Here is a 21,385-nt window from a genome sequence, read left to right on the forward strand (position 1 = left end):
ACAAACGAACTGTGCTGGTTGGAAGCGATTTAGAGGACACGGGGTGAAAAGTGATGTATCTACTCAAGCCAACAGTTTTGTTATATTAAAGAAAAAACATGGTAAAGGAATTTCTGTTAACAGCACAATTCCAGCACAACGAACTGTGACAGTTTGGAGTGATTTGGATGACATGGAGTTGAGTGGCGTATCGACTCCTTAAAGGCGCAGTTCTTAATTAACAGCGGCCACTAGCGTTGTATTATAGATTTGCCACGAATCGCCCAGTCCAAACACGACGGTGGCTACCACAGTACAAAAAGATGTCGTTCTCATGTTGACGCAGGAAAGAGATTTTGCGGGCATTAGAAAGAGTGTAGAAAGAGCTATGACTTATGTATTACATAAAATACAAAGTTTGTGGATTTTAAGTTTAAAAAGAAGGATAAAAGTCAGGCAGGAGCTAGGACCTGTGTTAATATTATAAAGACTTTCCAGCAGAGATGCGTTAAGACTAGGGATGGGCGATATTATATCGTTTGCGATATACCGGTAGAAATTCCCCAAACGATAGGAATTAGTCTTCCCGCGATATAAACGATAAATTCTAGTTGATGACGCATTTCTTTGTGAGACCCATTCACAGCTCATATGTGAAGTGAAAACGGGTATAGCGGAGGGCGGACTTGAAGCGGAGAAAGAGTTTGCACTAAAAGACGAGCTCTAAATCTCGTTTAGGTTGGCACTGTAGATGCATCCGAGTTAATGTTTAGTTTCACTTTCGTTTTATTTAATTCGTTTGTTAAGTATTCGTTGATAGTCATAATGCGTTACACCACAACATTTAGTTTGGCTAAAAGTATTTATTTAAACATTCGTTAGATGTTATGCGCGCGTGCGCAAATAGTTTAGTATGATTTCTTGCCTGTTATATACAGGATGAAGGGAGTGTCCCGTGCGCAGCTCGCGCCCACATGTGCTTTCATAGCGACACAGCGTGCACAGCACTGCTGCCTGTTTACATACAGTATGAATGCGAGTTTGTATGACGTTATTTTAAATACGTTTATGAGTGTATGAAAGCATGGATTATTTAATTCGATTTCTTTTATCCGCATTTTTCTGTTCTCTTTCTGTAGCGCGAGTCATAGACAGATTCAGTGTATGTTGCTGTGAGAAGAGAAGGTTCACACAGTTCAAGAGAGAGTGATTGACAGCGCGATGCTATCGATCGTTTCCACCCAACAATAGAATATATACAGTTTTAGGTATGACATGATGTGTTTATTGAGCTTTAGTTCATTTAACTTTTCTTTACTACAACCTTTTGAAGTCGAATCTCACTATTATATTTTATATTTACAAAAATACTGTAGGTATATTTTATGCTGTTTGGTTTGGGGTAAGTTTTACTTTTTAATAATATTTGTTTTTCTGAGGGTCTAGACTACATGCAGCTACGATCACTTGACGCAAAAAACAGCGGTGGATGGCGTTATGGATATATCGTCATTTTTATCGTTATCGCAAGAAATACCAGGAATTATCGTGATAGAGTTTTAGGGCCATATCGCCCATCCCTAGTTAAGACCCGCGGTACTAAGGCTTTTAGCAGAGATACTCACAGATATCTATGCAGATACTTTCCAGCAGAGAGAGACGTTGGAGAGAAAGATCGTCTAATCACCCCCGAGGAGGTTGCTTTGATTCGGATCAGTATGTGAATAACATACTAACATACCAAGATATGTTGTTGTTGTAATATTAGCTGTGTGACAGAGCAGTTTTGAGCGTCATTGTTTATCTGGAACCGCTTTAATATTGTACTCGTCCAGATACTTGAGAGAGAGTGAGAGCGTGTTGGAGCTGAAACTGGAGAGCGAGCGAGAGTGCGTTTTATTCTTTTACTCAATGATGAATAAACTTTCAGTTAGTCACATGCGTTCCGCACCGGAGAGCACGATCTGTACAGATCACAGATCTTCCCGCGATCCGTTTCACCACGATACCGCAGCAGAGAGGAAGAAAAAACGCGCGTTGTAGAGTTGTTTGTCCGTTTAGGGCTGCTGTACAAAACATGGCAGCGAATTCAATGTATGTAGGGCCGCTCTGTATGTAGATATAAACAGCTTATTCTAAGGCATTACAAACATAATGGTTCATTACGTAAGGTCTTTATACACCTCTGAAGAAATAGTTTTCTATATTATATTGTATTTCTGTCAATAGATCCTCCTAAAAATGCCGAATTGTTCCTTTAAGGCTACAGTCTTGTTACATTAAAGAAAAAAAAAATCATAGTACACATTTCTTTTAACAGCACAAACAAACGCCACCTGTTTGGGATGATTTAAACAACATGGGGTGGAAAGTGACGTCACTGCACCAAAAGCTTTCCTGCGGATCAGTGGTTATAGGGCATGGCACTAGCAATGCCAAGGTCATGGGTTCAATCCCAGGGGACTGCACATAGTCAGAAACAAAATGTATAATGCAATGCAAGTCGCTTTGGATAAAAGCGTCTGCCAAATGCATAAATGTAAATGTAAAATTCTTCCTATATCTCGGGAAGAAAAGTAGTTGTATTTCCTCTTTTTTAATCTCTAATTGAATAAACCTAAACATTCACACCCCAATGAAAGACACTGACAATCAGACACAGCCTCCTATTGTACAAACTGCACCTATGCAAGGAAATTTCACAACAAACTGAATGCTAAAATAGAAACGCGTCATATTCTGGGGGCGTGGCTGGGCATTTTGAAAACCCATCCCGGTTACCAGTTTTCCATGTATATGCATTTATGTTGTAAACAAATATTTTATTGAGTCATTTACAAACGCTTAAAGACTAAAGCCAACAATTGAATACAATTAACAATAATTAGCATTACAAACCTCATTTCCTTTATCTATATACATTAAGGTTTAATGAACAAAAGACATATACAGAATGCAGACCCATAAAAAAAAAAAAAAAAAATCACTATTTCAAAATCAGTTTTTAAGAATTTTTACTTTCTATTTATATGTATGCGTTTAGGTAAAGTAATTATTTTTGGTTGGCCAAATAAAAAAACTCAAGTTTCTGGGGAAACACGTCAAAACAACAGAAAAGATGCTCTATATTTTTCCAGACCTCAAATTCTGCAAAGAAAACAAGTTCATATTTACGTTTGCATACAACAGTAACACTTATACATACGTTTAGGAATGCGTTTTATCTGATAACCTCAACTTTAATTACGGTTTTCAATTGTCTTGTCATTCTGTCAGGCTTTCAAATTGCTGTTGGATTACTTTGTCACTCCCAAGGTTTGCTTTTGTTGGAATTCAATAGATTTTTTTTGCAAAACTTGTATACAGTGAAGATTCTCTAAATCCCCGTTTTGTTATTGTCTTTGGTCTTTACCCCCCCTGCTGGTAAACACCTGATGAGATCAAACATATCCTTTCAGTTTTTAGATTGAAAATAGACAAATTCTTAGTTTAGAAAAATGAAACACTGTTACGGTTTTAATAAAATAATACTTAATACTTTTTGAACTTTTTTATTCAATTCATTCATTCAATATGGGCGCTACAATAGAAATTAAGTATTCAAATTTATTCAATATACAGGCTGTTAATATATAACTATTATATACACATTACTTAAATGCATTTGGGAAGTCATTTGATACATTTATTATGGGTTTATTTTTACTTTTTAACTGCAGAACTTGTCTCTTACAACAAATGGCAAAAGAGATTCCAAAAACCTTGAGATGTGAAATTACATACCCAGATACAGATTTACTATTAAGTTATTTTGTATGTTCAGACCCGTTTCATACAGTCTATGGTTCAGCCATATAAGGACCTTTATGTTGACATGAAGTAAACAGAAATACCTGCACATAAGTTCCTTGTATTATTTATAGGGCTGTTAGATTCAGATTTTTTTGGAGTTGATTACGATTCCAATTCCTTGTTTGGGAATCGATTCCATACTGCTGTTTTCAATTCCTGCTCAATTCCCTGTTTACTACGGATTTTTATTTATCATTAAAAAATGTACACATTTTTAATGCAATACAATTTCTAAGCTGTCACTTTTTAAAATTATTAATTGCTTATTGTTTCCATAACAAAAACCTTAACCAAATATATGTCGATCTTGTCCAGCAATTCCAATGTGTCAATAATATCATTAATAATCTCATTTACAATCAGTTTTCAAAATAAAGCACAATTTTTTCTATTTTATTTTTTCACTATTATTCAGCAGTGTACACACAAATACTTGAGGAATATAGACAGACAGATTGATAATCTGTAAATTGTATTAAAAATATGTAAGAATACTGTATTCTGTTAGTGTAAATGACAGACAGCTTTCTAGTACTAAGTAGCATTATTTCTCTTTACTGACTAATATACTCACACACGTTTATTGCTCTTTCTAATCTTCTTATTAAATGTGTTGAAAACGTTTTTTGCAGCTTTAAAGAGATCATGCTTTATATGTAATTCTCTTCATGCACATACTGAGCTCATCAGTAGATAGTAAGAGAAGACAGTCCGTTTAAAGTCCGTCTGAAAAGACAAATGTACTTATATGATTTGCTAAATGTATAAATACATGTAATTCTCTCAACATTGGTCTATCTTTTGTATAAACTAGTAGCTTTGTATTAGCACCTATTGTGTTATTGCTCCGGTATGGCATATCGGTTATTGCTCCCTGAACTCTCTGCAAGTCGCTTTGGATAAAAGTGTCTGCTAAATGACTAAATGTAAATGTAATTATATCTCAGCATGGCTCTAGAGTGCGACCAAGTTGGTCGCACATGCGACCTAATTTCTCAATGGTGCGACTAAAAAAAATCTGGCCGTTCGAGGGAAAAAAAGCCTATGCGAAAGTCTCCCTGTGGTTCAACAGCAGACACATTAGGTCCATATCGTGGTCTAAACCAATCAGAGATAGTGAAGGGCGGACCCCCTCTGATTGGCCGTGGTCCAGATATTCCTGTACGTCTGTGTACGTTTGAAAATGCTGTGCTGCAGTCGGACAGAGAGGTGAGTAGCCTAGGCCCGTCAGATAAACAGAGTGGATGTAGCCGCGGATGATGAGAGAAGATGAAAAGAACGGTTGACAACTTTTTCGTTAAGAATGTTAAGTTAAGGCCTGATCCGTCCGAAAATGATAACCAATGCTCTGACACGCGAAGGACCGAAAGAGCAGACGAGTGAAGCGCTCAATCTTGCAACTTAAATAAATATGCAGAATACAAGAATTTCCCCTGCTAAGGTACAAAACAGCAAAGATAACGAAATGTGTTGTTAGTATTGTATGCATGTGAAGCTAATGCAGGAAACACGTGTTTAAACTTTAAGCACTGAACTATTGTATAAAGATCTCTAACAATACTGCAAAGCATACAAAACGTTATACATCACGCTAAATACTACTTATTTGTGAGTCGCTATTGATAGAAGCCAAACGTGTATCAATGCAGCTTTCATGAAGAATAATCACTAAAAGCCTTCAGGTCTCGCGGGTTGTTTGAGATATGCGCGCGCCCAGAGAGTCAGAGCACAAAATACTAAACGGAGTTCTCTTTCACGCCTTCTTACTCTGAAACAGACATATTAACACAAAATAACCTAAAAATTCCCATATAAACAAGAAACCTTGTAAAGGTATTCAGTTTGTTTCGTGACCAAACAGTTGGGAAACAAAACACGTGTTCCAGTATATTGCGCGAGCTCTTAAAGGGGCAGCAGCATAATAAAGATCTCTGTTTATAATGTTCATCAAACAACAACGGACGGGCCCCAAAACACTCACTGATATTAAAGGAATTGTGTTCTCTTATAGGAGTCGTTCACAACAAATAAAGGAAGAAAGTAGCTTTAAGAAAGATGTGCTTTAAATATGGTAAAGTGTTGAAAGAGAGTTTACATATACAATAAAACTAATTCAATCATAAACAATAATTTGTATTCATTTCTAATTGATTTATTAATGTATTAAACACATTTGAATGAAGTTTTAGTGATTCTTTTTTTCTTACCTCACCCCACGACTCTGGTGCTATCAAATTAAGGGCTGGTGCCACCAACTGAATAACTTGGTAGCACCAGTGCCACCTCTCTCAAGTGTCAGTCTAGAGAGCCCTGCTTTCTTGTAGAATTGTGCTTCAAATAAAGAACTTTATGTTGACCAGATTGTTAGTTAATCATTTACAAGTCAATATTGCCTATATGGACAGCGATTTAAAAAAAAAGTGAACTTGTAAAACTGCGGTGTTAAATGCGATGCTGTCGAAAATTTGGGTGCACCTAACTTTTGTGCTGGTGCACCTAAGAAAAAAAGTTAGGCGCACCAGTGCAACCAGTGCAAAAAGTTAGTCTAGAGCCCTGCCCCCCCACTGAGTGGTTCCGTCTGATGTATCCTCATGAGTGGTTCCCACCTCGGCAACCCATGACCTCCCTAGGTGGACTTCCACCTCGCGGTTAACTCCTTCAGTCCGCATATTTTCCCATGAGTTCTCCCCTGATGGCGAGACCATGTTGGTGTCTTCACTAATTCCTCCCCACGGCAGGTAGTGGTCTCTGTAGCGTTTTTCCCCCAGGGGGAATAATGCTTACCCAGTGGCCCTTACGGTGCCGGGCGGCTTCTCGCTGTTAGAGAATCAAGGCCTCCGCCCGTGACAGCCGGTGGCAGGGGCTTCCCACCTTTTCTTCAAAAGCTCTGGGACACCTTACCACTCCACTGGACGGTTACAATTTCGCGCTAGCGCTCACGTCTGACTCACCCAGGCCAGTCAGCGTCGCTCTGCTAGAGATTGTGAGGCAGCACAGTGCTGTGGCGTTTTCCATAGGAACCCCATCTGTCAGCTTGACACAACGTCGAGAGACCGACAGAAAGGGAACGTCTTGGTTACGGATGTAACCTCAGTTCCCGGATGGAGGGAACGAGACGTTGTGTCCTTCTTGCCACAATGCTGGCCGCCCGCCGCAGCGGTCGGGGGATGCTCTCGGGCTTCTCAGACCAAAGGTGAATGAATGCAGCACGCCGTCCTCCCTTTTATACCTGGATATCCAGGGGCGGAGTCCAGCATGCAAATTTCATTCGCCAATTTCATTGGCCTTTTCTAAAGTCGGAAGCGATAGGTTCTCAAGAGCGAACCCCATCTGTCGGCTCGACACAACGTCTCGTTCCCTCCATCAGGGAACTGAGGTTACATCCATAACCAAGACGTTATAATGACTGACGACCAAAAGATCTGTCAAACAAAGAGCGCCGTGCGCTTGGTAGGAGGGCCAGTTCAAAGGTAGAAAGGTTGTTTGACTCCGCTGCGCAGATCGATGGGCACATAAAGACATAATATAATAACGTCAGTACAGTGATAACGATTCATACTGTATGCACTAGTACAGAAATTTGGTCACCTTTAAATGCATTAAAGGTCGTTAACCACAAAAAACACGGAGGACACACTTTTTGTATATAGTAATCCCAGACCAGGGTTCCTGCATAAAGAAATTGGAGGCGGCCACCTCAATCAAATTTCGTGCCGCCTTAGACTCTCGTCAAAAATATGTCGAGTGTCTTCACAAAAAACATTGGGTGCATTATTAAACAGATTGTCATTTGTAACTGCAGTTACGAAACAAAGGATGCGCTGTTTCGTTACCAGCAGTGAGACGCTGAAAAGTTCAGTAAAATTATATAGCTATATTAGGAGCTGTATTAGCTGTGTTTCACGGCTGTTCAGGAGTTTTACGTTCAATTTACATTTTCTTGAATTTCTTGAAAAGATTTCCTAAATTAACTTGCTGTACATCATTATAATGTTTTTAGCTGTGAAGTTGGCTCGTTGAATCAGCGTTATTCTGTACACAGCGAGTTCGCCAGTATGAACGCACATTGCGATCAGAATAGACTCGCAAACAAATGACTCCTTTGAACCAATTCGTTTAAACAATGTAAGAGATCAGTGAATCGTTCAAAGCTCAGTGAACTACAAGAGAACGTAGGGTGTGAATGAGCTTTGCTCATCTAGTCAGACTGGTTACTTATGGGCTAAAAAGGCTTATAAAAAAAGGCTTATATTAAAATTTTCTGTTTGATTGAATAAATTTAATGCTTTATATAACTTATTAGTTTTCATTTCATCAAATTTTAGAACTTTAATATAAGTGTTTTGTTATCCCATGTTTTTCATTTGAGAATTCATTATTATATATATATTTAATTAGTCAGTATCTGTGTTTATTAAGCTTAGTTTTCCCCTGTCACTTTGACTGGTGGTGAAAAGTTGTGTGCTTTGAGGAGGAAGAAAAATAAGGGTTGCAGTAAAGTAAAATGGTGCATAGTTGGGGCCCCCATACATGGATTTGCCTAGGGCCCCCAAATCACTAAATCTGCCCCTGCTGCGCATAATAGCATCAAATCATTAAAAAACACAATAAATTGACCGGCAAACACCACGAGAGCGCAAGCTCCAGTTTTATACAAGTATACACAATATATAAACGGCCCCTAATAACGCCTCGGTGGATCTTTACACAAACCAATGTGCATTACATAAACCGTGTATAAAACAAAGCCATAATTAAAAACCAACCTGTATATTATGCGTATCATTGTGGAATAACTCCGATTACATGATGAGCTAACTTCTGCAACAGCAAAGGATCCCGCTGCAATTGTTTCAACCGTTGCACCGATGTAAGCCAAGGCGAGCTGCCAGTCCTCCTGCTGCTATCTTAGTCGTGTTGTTCTTTTAACCTTTTGCATTTTCCATTTTTGTGCTCCGCTATTGTGCTTTCTTAGTTCTTACATTTAGCCTCTATGCCGTCTAGCAATAACAGTGACGTAAATGAAATGATTGACATGATTTCACCAGCAGCTGATAGGACAGATGTGACCGAAATGTAACATCTATCAAATTACCTTGACTGTTCACAGGATTGTGAACTTAACAATTATTACCGTTAATGTAACATTAGTATCTGTGGGACCTCATTTGTACGTTTGCGCTAATGGACGGAACCAAATCCCCGGGGGCACCATGCCGTACACGCAACACTCCGTTCCGCCCACGGCCCACCTCATGTTTGTACCGGTTGTACCTGGATCACATAATAGGCATTTTTGACTTTATGCGCGCCGCACTGACCAATCGGCGTATGACGTTAAAGTACCGAGATAATGATTGGAGAGCATGCAGAGCAAGCCGCTCTCGCGGTACCGTGAATTCATCCGCTGATCAGTCTGTGCAGCACCGCATGTAGCCGAACAGAACCACCTCACAACAACAGCTATGCCAAGGAAGAGAAAGCAGTCTGGTGCTGGAAAGCGAAAATCCAAAAACTAATCTCCTGCATCACTTCAGGTAGGTCCACAAGCCTGTCAAACCACAAACTCATCTGCCTGATGTGATTAAACTATTTTCAATACAATATTCTTGATATTCTTCAAAATATCTTTTCTGTTCTGCAAAAGTAAGAAAGTCATACAGATTTGAAATGACGAGGGTGAGTAAATGATAACACAATCTTTATTTTTGGGTGAACTATCACCTTAAAAATGTTATAGTGCATTGGGAAACTTTTTGAAGTCAATGTGAACAATTATGGAACAACCCTTGTTTTGTTTTTAGCATGTTATTCAATATGTTATTTCTTTCCCACTTAGACGCTGTGACCAAATGCATCCAGCCCACAGAATGTTAAGCAGACGTCGTAATGCAAGAGATAGAGATGGGGTACGGCAGGGAAGAGTCAGAACTGTAACGAGACAAACTTACTTGATTTTTCCTTTTTACAATTCTTTTAAATGTTTTGTGTTTACTGCTGTTTTAAATAGCTGTTAAGTGTTGTTTTCCTGCTGTAATGAAACAAATCTCGATATTAGGGATGCTCGGATCGATCGGCCACAGATCGGAATCGGCCGATAATCACATTTATTGACTCAATCGGTACTCACTAACTTGGCCGATCTCACAAACCAATCGTAATTTGATGACATCACGCGAGGACATACTGTACGTTTGGCGCCGCAGTCTTGTGAAAGAGTGAGCAGAGAGCCTGTGCACTTTCGCTGTCTCCATTGAGTCTCCGCTGAGTTCATTCTGTGTTGCGCAGGCCGATTGGAATATGATGTGCAGGCACTGCGGAAGCAGTCATAAGCAGTCATGCTTTCATAACAAAACGCTCTCGCAGAAAGGTGGGTAATGTCATATGCTGATCAATCTGTGCAGCGCCGAAAGAAGTCGAACACCCCAGTCTCTAACTCTCTCGCACATAATTAACAAAAGCAACAGACGCAATGACAAAAGGTCGGAAGACCAAATCTATGTTGCACATGGCACATTCTGGGAATATTTTTACCTTTGAGAATTGAGTGCGAGTTGTGTTTAAAAAAACGGTTACCTTTTCTTCTCTGACGCGCACATGACGCAGGTGACATAAACCACACTTTTAATAAACGAAAATCAATCCAATCCAATGATAAAGTGGTTTCCGTGTTAACTTCTTTCTTTTGCGATGTCTGTCATAAACACACAGACACAACGTGTAGTTAACATCTGCTAATGTTCGATTCATGACATGATGACTCATTTGAACTGATTCATTTAAATGAACGGTTAAAAGAACTGATATGTCAAACAATGAACTCAGAAGACTCACTATCCGAATCCATCAAATCTGTCACTCAAAACACCTCAGAACGTGCTTAGGCCATTTAGCAACAGTGTCTGATAAGATTTAGTCTAAATAATCCACAGTATTTACAGTTTATTTATATGACAATGTGTAGTAAATTACCTATAAAATCATTAGACAGAAAAGAGGTGAAACCAGAACAAAGCACAAGTTGCTGTTAGTAATTTTTATTTAAGTATGTGGTCAAAATAAGAACTGCAATATTTAAAAAGGGATGGTTCTAAAAGGTGAAGTTTACTTTTATTTGCCTTGATATGATTTTATCAAAATATTTATCAAATTACATCTTATTTTGCAAACAGTGACCAAAAAGCTTATATCAGTTATATAAAGCTTGAAGCATCGAAATCAGGATCGGTATCGGCCGATCATGATGACAGAAAATCGGTATTCGGTATCGGCTGCAAAAATCCTGATCTGAGCATCCCTACTCGATATATTTTGTTATTTTTATTAATAATGTAATTATAATGTTTTGGGCTGTAAATACATTTTAAAATCATGACCCTCGGTTTATTACTGTTACTTTTTACAAGTGCAGTTGTTCTGCATATGCATCAATAGTAATATTGTGGTGTTCTGCAGATATTAAGGCGAACCACTTTCCCCACACTTCCCCCAGTGTGCCCGCACCCAGCCCACACTTCCCCCAGTGTACCCGCACCCAGCCCACACTTCCCCCAGTGTGCCCGCACCCAGCCCACACTTCCCCCAGTGTGCCCGCACCCAGCCCACACTTCCCCCAGTGTGTCCCCACCCAGCCCGCACTTCCCCCAGTGTGTCCCCACCCAGCCCGCACTTCCCCCAGTGTGTCCATTTCATTTCGAAAGAAATAAAGAGTTAACATTTGCATTTTGCACGCAAATAGAAGAGGGGGCAAAAAAGTCCAAATGACAAAATATGTCCACAAAACACACAAGGCAATACTGGAACCAGAGGTCACGTTAACCGAAAATTCTCCGTCATTGACGGATTTGTTATACCAGTGATGGAAAAATCTGAAGGCCGTTGTGTTTTAAATTCATATCCGCATTAAAAAAAGAATTTGCCTTAAAGTGACAGTAACCTAATACATCTGTGTCACATATTAAAGAGAAAATTAAATTTGTAGCTTTATTTAGAATCATTGCATATTTATTTTATTTTATTGATCATTCACTTTTCATCTTGAATGGTACGGTTTAATAGACCTACTTGAAACATTTAATTGTTCAAAATTTTATTGTTCATATTTGTGGGATTATGATAAATCTATATAACCAAAGCATTTTTCAGTAATAGTGTAAAAGTGTAAAAATAAATTGGTGCTATATAAAATATGCATTAAAGCAGTTTCATGCAGTCTCAATATTTTTTCAAATAATTTATTTTGGGGCTGGTTATTGATCACCTATGGTACCGATCGAGCCAACACTAATAGGGATGAGCCCTTCGAAATGGAACGCAGGGAGAGCTGACACGCACTGCACGTGAACGCTGTGATAACAGAGTCCCGCCTCCTCTCACAGACTTGACTCGTTTGGGGTAGTTAAAAAGTGTTAATGTTAGAAAAGATGGCCAGTGCAGAGTCTCAGTAACACGTGGCACTTGGTGAACGCTCGTTTACGCTTCCCATGTTTACCATAGCACTCTATGTATGTGCGCTGATCAATCATTTCATCCACTCGTTTTATTCGCCCTGGTTAAATGTTGTTTATGTTAGTACAGAGTCTCCGCAACAGTTCTCGCGTGCGATACACGTTTGCACTTCCGTGTTTACCATAGCGCTCTATGTATGTGCGCTGATGAATGATTTCATCCACTCGTCTCATTCTCTCCGGTTAAACGTTGTTAATGTTAGAAAGATGGCCAGTGCGGAGTCTCTGCAACAGTTCTTGCGTTTAACGTTTGCGTTTCTGTCTATATGTGCGCTGATCAATGATTATATGTGAATAAAAGCCAAATTAAAAAAATTGTAATCATATAAATGTAGGCTATTAACTAACATTAACGAACAACCAGCTAACAATTTTTGGTTCCCAGAACGCTCCCCTAACGTTAGTTTTTGGTTCCCAGAACGTTCCCCTAACGTTAGTTTTTGGTTCCCAGAACGTTATTTTCTAAGGTTCATTTTTGGTTCTCCAGGAAAATTTTCTTTACGTTAATAGAACGTTAGTTTCTGGTTCCCATAACGTTCTGGAAACCAAAAACTAACATTAGGGGAACGTTACCCTAATGTTACAGAAACCATGAAACTAACGTTTTATTTCCGTAAAGATAACCAAAAACAAACCTTAAAAAACTTTCTGGGAACCAGAAACTAACGTTAGGAGAACGTTACCCTAACGTTATAGAAACCATGAAACTAACGTTTTATTTCCGTAAAGATAACCAAAAACAAACCTTAAAAAACTTTCTGGGAACCAGAAACTAACGTTAGGGGAACGTTCCCAGAACGTTAGCCTAAAATATTTTTCTCGGTCCGTTTACACGTCAGTAATGAATACATCCATGCTGTGTTTTTAGCCATCGCTTGTCTAACGTTAATCTAATTAAAATAAGCAAAATACATCATCCCACACAATATGGAGGATGAAATCAATGCATTATATTATTCTTTTAGCCTAATAATTCCTTTTTCATCACTAAACTAGCCTAATTTTCGATTTAAACAGCACAGTATATCATTTCTAATAAAACCACACTGTGTGTAGGCCTACCTCAACATCAGACATTATAGATATCGAAATAAAATAACCAATGACTTCAACACAATATTTAAAGCAGATTTTTATTGACAGAAGAATAAACATTTAATTATCTTCAGGCTAACAATATTCTTGTCTCACCACAGAAGTATAGCGCGGCGCCGTCTTTAGATATAACTATCAAAAGCCCTGAGTTTCAGTCCTTTCATCGTGGTCTGTTGATTTAGATGTGTCAAATCAATCGAACATCACGAAAATATAAGTCTACTCTCAAATCTGTACGGTTTTAAATAAAAAATTAAAATAAATAAACCGCTAAACTAATGTGTTAGTCTGTGAGGTAAAACGAAATGACCGTTAATTTTTAAATGACGGGAGTGCGCGGCAGAGCGGAGAATGCACGTGCTCGAGCGCACACACATACAGTAACAGACAACCACACTAAGGAAATACACATGGATATAGATGATTGTATTTTCATTTAACTTAACTAGTTTATTATTTTCAGCCATTAAAGGGCACATTTATTAATTTAATTTGGTTTTCAATGTGATTGTAACGGAGGCCAGCTAGTGAAGAGCTGTGCAGTGTGTAAACCTCACTCCCTGACCAACAGAGACGCTCTAAGCCTCCTCGTCAGAGCGCCCGTCTCGAATCGGACTGACGCCGGTTCGAGGCCGGGCGAATAGGACCGGTTACATGATCTTTTAATTTATGTATTGCACATGTCACTGACGTTTACCAGTTTTGACTATTTTTACCATAAAAAATAGCCAAAAAAAGAACCATCAGGGAACGTTACTTTCTGGTTATATTCTGGTTGCAAAAAAATAACCAGAAAATAACCATCAGGGAACGTTACTTTTTGGTTATTTTCTGGTTGCAAAAAAATAACCAAAAAATAACCATCAGAGAACGTTATTTTCTGGTTATTTAAAAAAACCAGCCTGCAACGTTCTGGGAACGTTATTTTCTGGTTGCAAAAAAAAAAAAAAACCTGAAAAGAACGTTCTTAGAACGTTATTTTTTGGTTCCCAAAAAATAACCAAAAGGGAACCAAAAACTAACGTTAGGGGAACGTTCTGTGTTTGCTGGGAAAGAATGAGCAATACATTTGTTCAAGTATTTATTAATCTCTTAAAAATTACAACTATTTATGTAAGCTCTGGTCCATTAATACTGACAAATAAAACTTTGATTTCAAATAATAAATGTATTAGTAAAATTAACATTAGATTAACAATTAATAAATGATGTACAAATATCCCTCATTTACAGTTTCGTGACAACACTATTTTGTATCATTCTTCTTCGACAACGGCACACTTTCTGTGTATTGACCCCTAGTGGACTAGTGCATTTTTTTCCACACATGCGCTGTTGTACGCGGAACGTCCACGCGGTCTCAAAAAAATGGGCTGCACGCGGACGACCGCAGACCCTTCTGAGCGTGAGATTACGGGGAACAAGGGGGCGGGGCCAAGGCACGCGACAGGAGAGCATATGGCGTAAAGTAACAACAATGGCCACGTGCTTCCACACAGAACAAGCACAGAAACATGGTACTGTCCACAGAACTAGAAAACTCCTGACAAGGACAGGATCATGGCATCAATGAGTCCGCGTATGACCCGTGGATTCATCAGTGAAAGACAGTTTAATGCACGCTTTCCCTCCCTCCATCTGGACGAATTCAGCATTTATCACCTGGCGCAGTCTTTAACTTCAACTGCCGCATAAGGCCAGTTTTAAAGTGAAACTAACGTTAATTTCGAAACGCACATGACGCGTCTGTAATGCAAGCGATCACAATAAAACTGTTGCGCGCGTTTAAAATCAATGAAACGCGTGCCGTGGAGCTCGTTCTTAACACAGTAACGTTTTGAAAAGACAGACAAGCGAGATACAGCAGTGAAAGTGCTAAAACCTTATAGCACCTGTCTGATCTCTAGGCATCAGTCTGTCAATCTTTTTAATCTGACTGCATAGCCTATAGCCATATAATTATACTTATTCATACTATCGGTTTTTAAAATAATGCACATATAATGTAGCCTAGAAGGCTCTCTGTAAATGGACTTAATCTGTTGATTATTCAACGCGTTTGAATGCCCATATTTAATGCAACAATGGTGAGCATTTAGTTATAGCTGGAGTGTAAACAGTAAACACCATAACATCTTTCTAGCAACGTACGTGTCCATGCTCATTTCACATTCACTTAAAACTTATTGTGAATTTGTTGTGCATTTTTTATTATTTAATAAATATTTTTTAATTGAACATGTTGTTCTTTAAAAAAAAGCCACAAAACACAGCTGGGTGACATTAAAGTATCGATGTAGGCACCGGTACCCTTTTAAAAGTATCGATTTGGCACCGGTATCGGAAAAAAACGATACCCAACCCTAGTGACAAGGCATTTTCCAAATGCCATGTATGCGCCCTTGAAGGGCCCTTCACAAAGAGGGTGCCATTTGTAGGGGCTTTCTAAACGCAAGTGAACACCTGAATCCCTTTGCGAAGGGACCTTTGAGAAGTCCGTTAGGGAAGGGTACATGCCATGGTAACTTCAAGGAAGTGAATTCCGTTTGTGATCACGTGATCTCGGATTACGAGTTCTTGTGACACATTTTGAAACAAATATGGAGCGTGATTTTGACGTTAGCTAAATGTAAGCAAAATAATTTAGTCTGTATTTGTTTTACACTATTTTTGTCAGTGTAAATATGATTTAAGATGGTTAAAAATATAGCATGAGATAATTTAGTTTATAGGAAAGTTATGTTAATTTTCTTTTTAAATAGCTACTATTTTATATAATTTAGGTTTCCTTTATCATATAATTTTCTTTATTAATACCAAGTGGAGTGAAAAAAACAAGGTAAAGTAATACATAATTACACAATATTTAACAAGAAGTATTAAAAATGTTGTTTATTTTCAACAAACGAGTGCTGGATTCAGAGTGCACCTGCAGCGTTGTCAAGGTAACATTTGGCCAGTCATTGTGAATGGCCTTCCAAATGCATACACCAGAGACAGTAGCCTAATGCCCTACACTCTTTAAAGAGTTTACTTCAAAGGCTCAGCCCTTCGAAGGGAGTAGGGCATAGTGATGCCCACTTCCGTTTGGAAAATGCCCACAGTATAGAGGGTATGCATTGACGTCACTTTCCTTACGGCTTCTCTATGACTTACAAACGAATCGGGTATTCCTGGACACTGAAATGTTGCGCGGAATTGCGTATGGGGGCGCGCTCCGGCGTGGTGTTCACGTGGTAAAGTGATGACACATCCATACCCTCTATAGTAGGCTGCAAATGCTAATGCTATTTAGCGTATTTCTCTCTCGGCAAATTACGGCCGCTACGGCGCTCAACACTTGCCGACGGTTACCACGAAAGATCACTGGACATCAATACGTGTACTAGGTAACGAACATATACACGGATTTACTTACAGAAACGCATTATAAGAGCATAGACAAGCGTGCAGAGATGAGCATTCATCAAATTGTTTTCCTGTGCAACACTTAATTCACTCCGTACGTGTGGACTACAACTTTGGTTCCTATAGGACAGGCTGTACACCAGTAAATACAAACGACCGAGAGTTACTAATTTAGCATGTTCTCATATCAGTTACTTCGGCATGTCTGAGCAATACGTGCTCTAGACTGCATGTTGCTCGAGCTGTATAAACACATATGCGTAAATGCTGCTGCTGCCTCCAATAGCTTTTTATTAGCTCTGCATACTATGCAAGACTGCTAAACTAGCAGTGCTAACATAAAACTATTTGAACTTGTTGTATGGTTGCTCATTTTCAAATAAATTAGGCAGACCACACATTATGCACAGCGAGTAAGTAAGGAATAAAAGATCATTCACTTATCTTAGATCCAGATGCTTTCTGAAACGCGCTGCACTGCTACAACAATCACTAGCCGAGATTTAAACTCAGAGCAGCAATCTCATTGGCTGCTAATACGGAAGGAACCAATCAGCTGCGCCGTGTAGTAAAGTTATTAGGCTTGTTCGACTTGATGCGGCGCCTCAAGATCCGACAGGCGGATGACATCAAAGTACCGCGAGAGCGATTCGAAAGCAAACTTTTTATCGTTTTTCGAATCGCTCTCGCGGTACTTTGATGTCATTCGCCTGTCGGATCTTCGGCGCCGCATCAAGTCGAACAAGCCTATTATGTCAGATGCTTTTAGACTGTAGGATTGTGCCGTCTAGAGTTTCATGCCAGAACTTTCTCTGACATTAACACAAAATTCAATAAAAAATATGAAAACATATGACAAATAACACCGTAGTTACCATTTTTAACATTCTCTAATTGTATTTAATATTTTTATAAACTGTATACAGTCATTACAACCAGTAATTAAAACTTTTAAAATAACTTTATGTTTGTGCTTTTGTAAATGGACCTTTACATTAAGCTTTTTATTTGCATTTTAAGCTTTGAACACAGACGTCCTTTCTGTCAGTGTAGGAAGATTAAGGGCACACGCACTTTTGAAGGCCCCAAGCGAGGTCTGTGTGCCATCTGCGCTGCGGTCGTACGGACGAGTGCACGGGTCAGTACGGGCCCCCGAGGACTGACCCTTGAAACAGTTAGAAATTTTGATCTTAAGACGCGCAACAACACTAATTCGGCAACCCCCCTGGATGGAGAGGGTGCTGGCTGCATGCAAGGGGATGGAGCAAAGCTCCAGCTCCCCCTCGGGGGACCGAGTAGGCGGGGCTTGAGCTACTCAAGCTGTATGCACGCGCATGTACAGTCCATCGGAACTTACACAATTTGCATCGCACGATAAGAAAAGCGTACATTAAAGTTTTTAATCATAGTTTTTATTTATTGATCTATTTTAATGTAGGTTTAACCTGTTTGTAATGGGCATGTTCATGCAGTACTTATTCGAGTACAGGACCCCCTGCTGTCTCTTGAGAGATGCACAGTGTGGTGCATAAAATACCACTGTGCCTACTGTAAATTGGTGTTTAACCATTTACACGAGCTCCAAAATCAATCACATGCAAAATGCAGTTCAACAAGAAGATATGTGTGTGAATGATTTAATTATACTACCTTCTGCTTTTACTTCATTCATTTCTTTCTGGAATTTAAAACTAAAAACGTTCAAAAACGAACCTTTTGAGGTTCCTGGAGATCGCAACTGTGGGGGAGGTTCCAACTGGAACCCTCTCTTAAAGGTGCATTAAAGAACCAGCAGAGTTCCTTTTGGAACCCTTTTTTATTCATTTGGCAGACGCTTTTATCCAAAGCGACTTACAAGTAGGAGAGCATATAAACATATTGTCAACACGCTAAACAGTACCGTTAGTTTGCAAGGCCATGCTACTAGGAGGATTAAAGCTGGAGTAAGCAAAGGAGAGAATGAACAACAACAATTTTTTTAAGACAGACAGTCAGACAGTTATTGGTTAGTCAAATAAATGCGGAACAGGTATGTTTTGAGCTGGTTTTTTTAGTTGTTTCAGTAGTATTGTTATTACTATTGTTATTATTATAATACACGTTATACTATAGCAACATTTCATAACACGGACAGAACACCATGATTCTCCATTAAATATTTATTGCGTACATGCAAAAATTTAAGACAAAACACAAAATGACAATACATTTTATTTAACATCTGATTGTGATATGTATAACATTAACAAAGTAAAACAAACAGCAAAAATAAATCAACCCCACCTCACTGTCACGGTTACCACGCCCTCTGCATCAGACGTCATCACACGATTATCACGTTCCCAGTCACCGGAGTATTAATGTACTTCAGTTCCCACAATTCTACTCATCAGCCAATCATACTAATTGCACCCACACCTGTTCCCCATAATCCGGACTCTATTTATACTCACTTTGTGTACCATGTAATTGTCAGGTTTTACGTTAATGTTCCGTGGTTCCCATAAAGACTTTTTGACTCTTGGTTTTTTGTGGATTACCCTTTGTTCGTTACACTTTTGGATTTTTGAAAGTAAAGATTGGTGTGTGAACGCTCATCTCTGTGTTTGTTGTATCAGTGTTGTAACACTCACAGCACATATACATTTATTTAACAAACAAAAATGCCCATTTTAATCTGTAATATCTGTAATTATCTGTGATTATTTAATACAGTATATCTGCATTATTTCTCCTATTAATGTTTTATAAAATAATCTACAAAATTCCAATATTTCATTAAAGTAAAAGAATTGGAAGTGGGAGGGTATCCCATTATGACACAACTGTTTCTTTCCAATACACTTTGGCCACAATTATTGCTACATTTGTATTCAATACTTTCTGCAACCTCCATTTGAATGAAAAACAGCTATGAACATGAATCTTTTCTTTTATGTCTGATGAAGTTGAAGAATACATGACAAGTGATCTTAGACTGGCTATGGCAGGATCTTGATTTTGTGCTCAGTGACCCATTTTTGTGTTGATTTTTATGTTTGTTTTGAACCAATGCCCTGATGGAAGATCTAACCACGACCCATTATACGATTTCTAGCAAAGTAAATCAGGTCTTTTTTTTAACCTGTTAGTATTTGATTCAATTAATGATGCCATGTATCTGAACAAGATGTCCAGAACCTCCGGTATAAAAGTAGATCCACAAAAATAAAGATCCGGCAGTATATTTAACTGTGGACATGGGGAAAGTTTTATCCCGGTGTGCACCAAACCCATCTTGTGTTCTTTCTGCCAAAAAATATATTTTCATTTCCAATGGCCCCAGTCCTGGTTGAAGTTCCAGTATGTCAAATTAATATGGTGGAGTTTGTTTTTGCATGAGAGCAGAAGATTTGTTTCTTGAAAAGTGTCCTAAACAACTTGTGGTGCATGAGGTGCATGTTTTCCTTAATTTTTTTCTGACCCCAAAATTCAACTGATTTCTGCAATTCCTCATCTGTGATACTTGAAAAGTCTTTGGCCTCTCAAATTATTCTCCTTGCTGTGCATTAAGACAATATAGACACACACACATCCTATTTCAGGCAGATTTCAGGCTACATCTTCAGTCGATCAAAACTTCTTGATCATTGCCCTGATGTTGGAAATGGGAATATTTATTGTTTTAACTATTTTCTTAAAGCTCATTTCTATTTCGTGTAGCTCAACAATCTTTTGTTGCACATCAGAACTATATTGTTTGGTTTTACCCAATGTGATGAATAATTAAGGGGATTTGGGCTTTGTGTTATTGAATATTTATTCTCTTGTGCAATAAGAAGTCATGACTGGACAACATCGTGTTTCTAGTCACCTTGGTGTGCTAAGAAAATGTCAATATCAATGAGAATATACTTCAGAGATATTTTACTCATAAGAATTTCTAGGGGTACCAAAAATTGTGGCCAGGGTGTATGAGACTTCCAATTGTTTGTTTTTTTGTTTAATAAAATGTTGGAATATTAGATTTTTTAATAAAAGATCAAAAGTAGAAACGTTGCAGATATATTTTCACAGCCTTCGTTGATCATATTTACCAAGGGTAGCAACTTTTTTGTCCACGTCTGTACTGACTATGTATAAAATACTAAATAATTAAAAAAACATTTCCTAAATATATATAAGTTTCAAAGTAAGGAAACCGATTTTATTTGTAATGCTGTGTCAGTTGCCTGTGTCTGTATTGGGCAGAAACATATACATGCTCAATTAATTTTACATAGCTCATTACATTAAATCATTTGAAAGCTACTGTATGCCATAGAAGTGCTATTTCTTGTTCCTCAACCATTTACGCAAATGTTTGTATAAGAACGTAATACGTTTTTCTTTTTCATCATCTTAATAACCTCTTTCCACAACAAGGAACCTTTTGTGAAACTTTTGAAAGGTTCTTTGTGGAACCAGTCAAAAATTCTGTGGTATCCTGAAGCACCAAAGTGTACTATTGGTTATCCTTCATGTCTGTCTGTGGGTTTTGCAAATACCAATTAAATGTATAATAA

The 21,385-nt window shown here is 38.4% G+C and overlaps 1 protein-coding gene across 1 annotated transcript in view; it reads right to left on the reverse strand.

Annotated features, from left to right (window-relative positions):
• Positions 1-21,385, reverse strand: part of LOC130553038 (uncharacterized) — a 111,488-nt gene that overhangs the window by 80,968 nt on the left and 9,135 nt on the right. The gene's annotated exons all lie outside the window — the stretch shown is intronic.

The sequence above is a fragment of the Triplophysa rosa genome, linkage group LG4, assembly GCF_024868665.1.
Source record: "Triplophysa rosa linkage group LG4, Trosa_1v2, whole genome shotgun sequence".
NCBI classification, from domain to species: Eukaryota; Metazoa; Chordata; class Actinopteri; order Cypriniformes; family Nemacheilidae; genus Triplophysa; species Triplophysa rosa.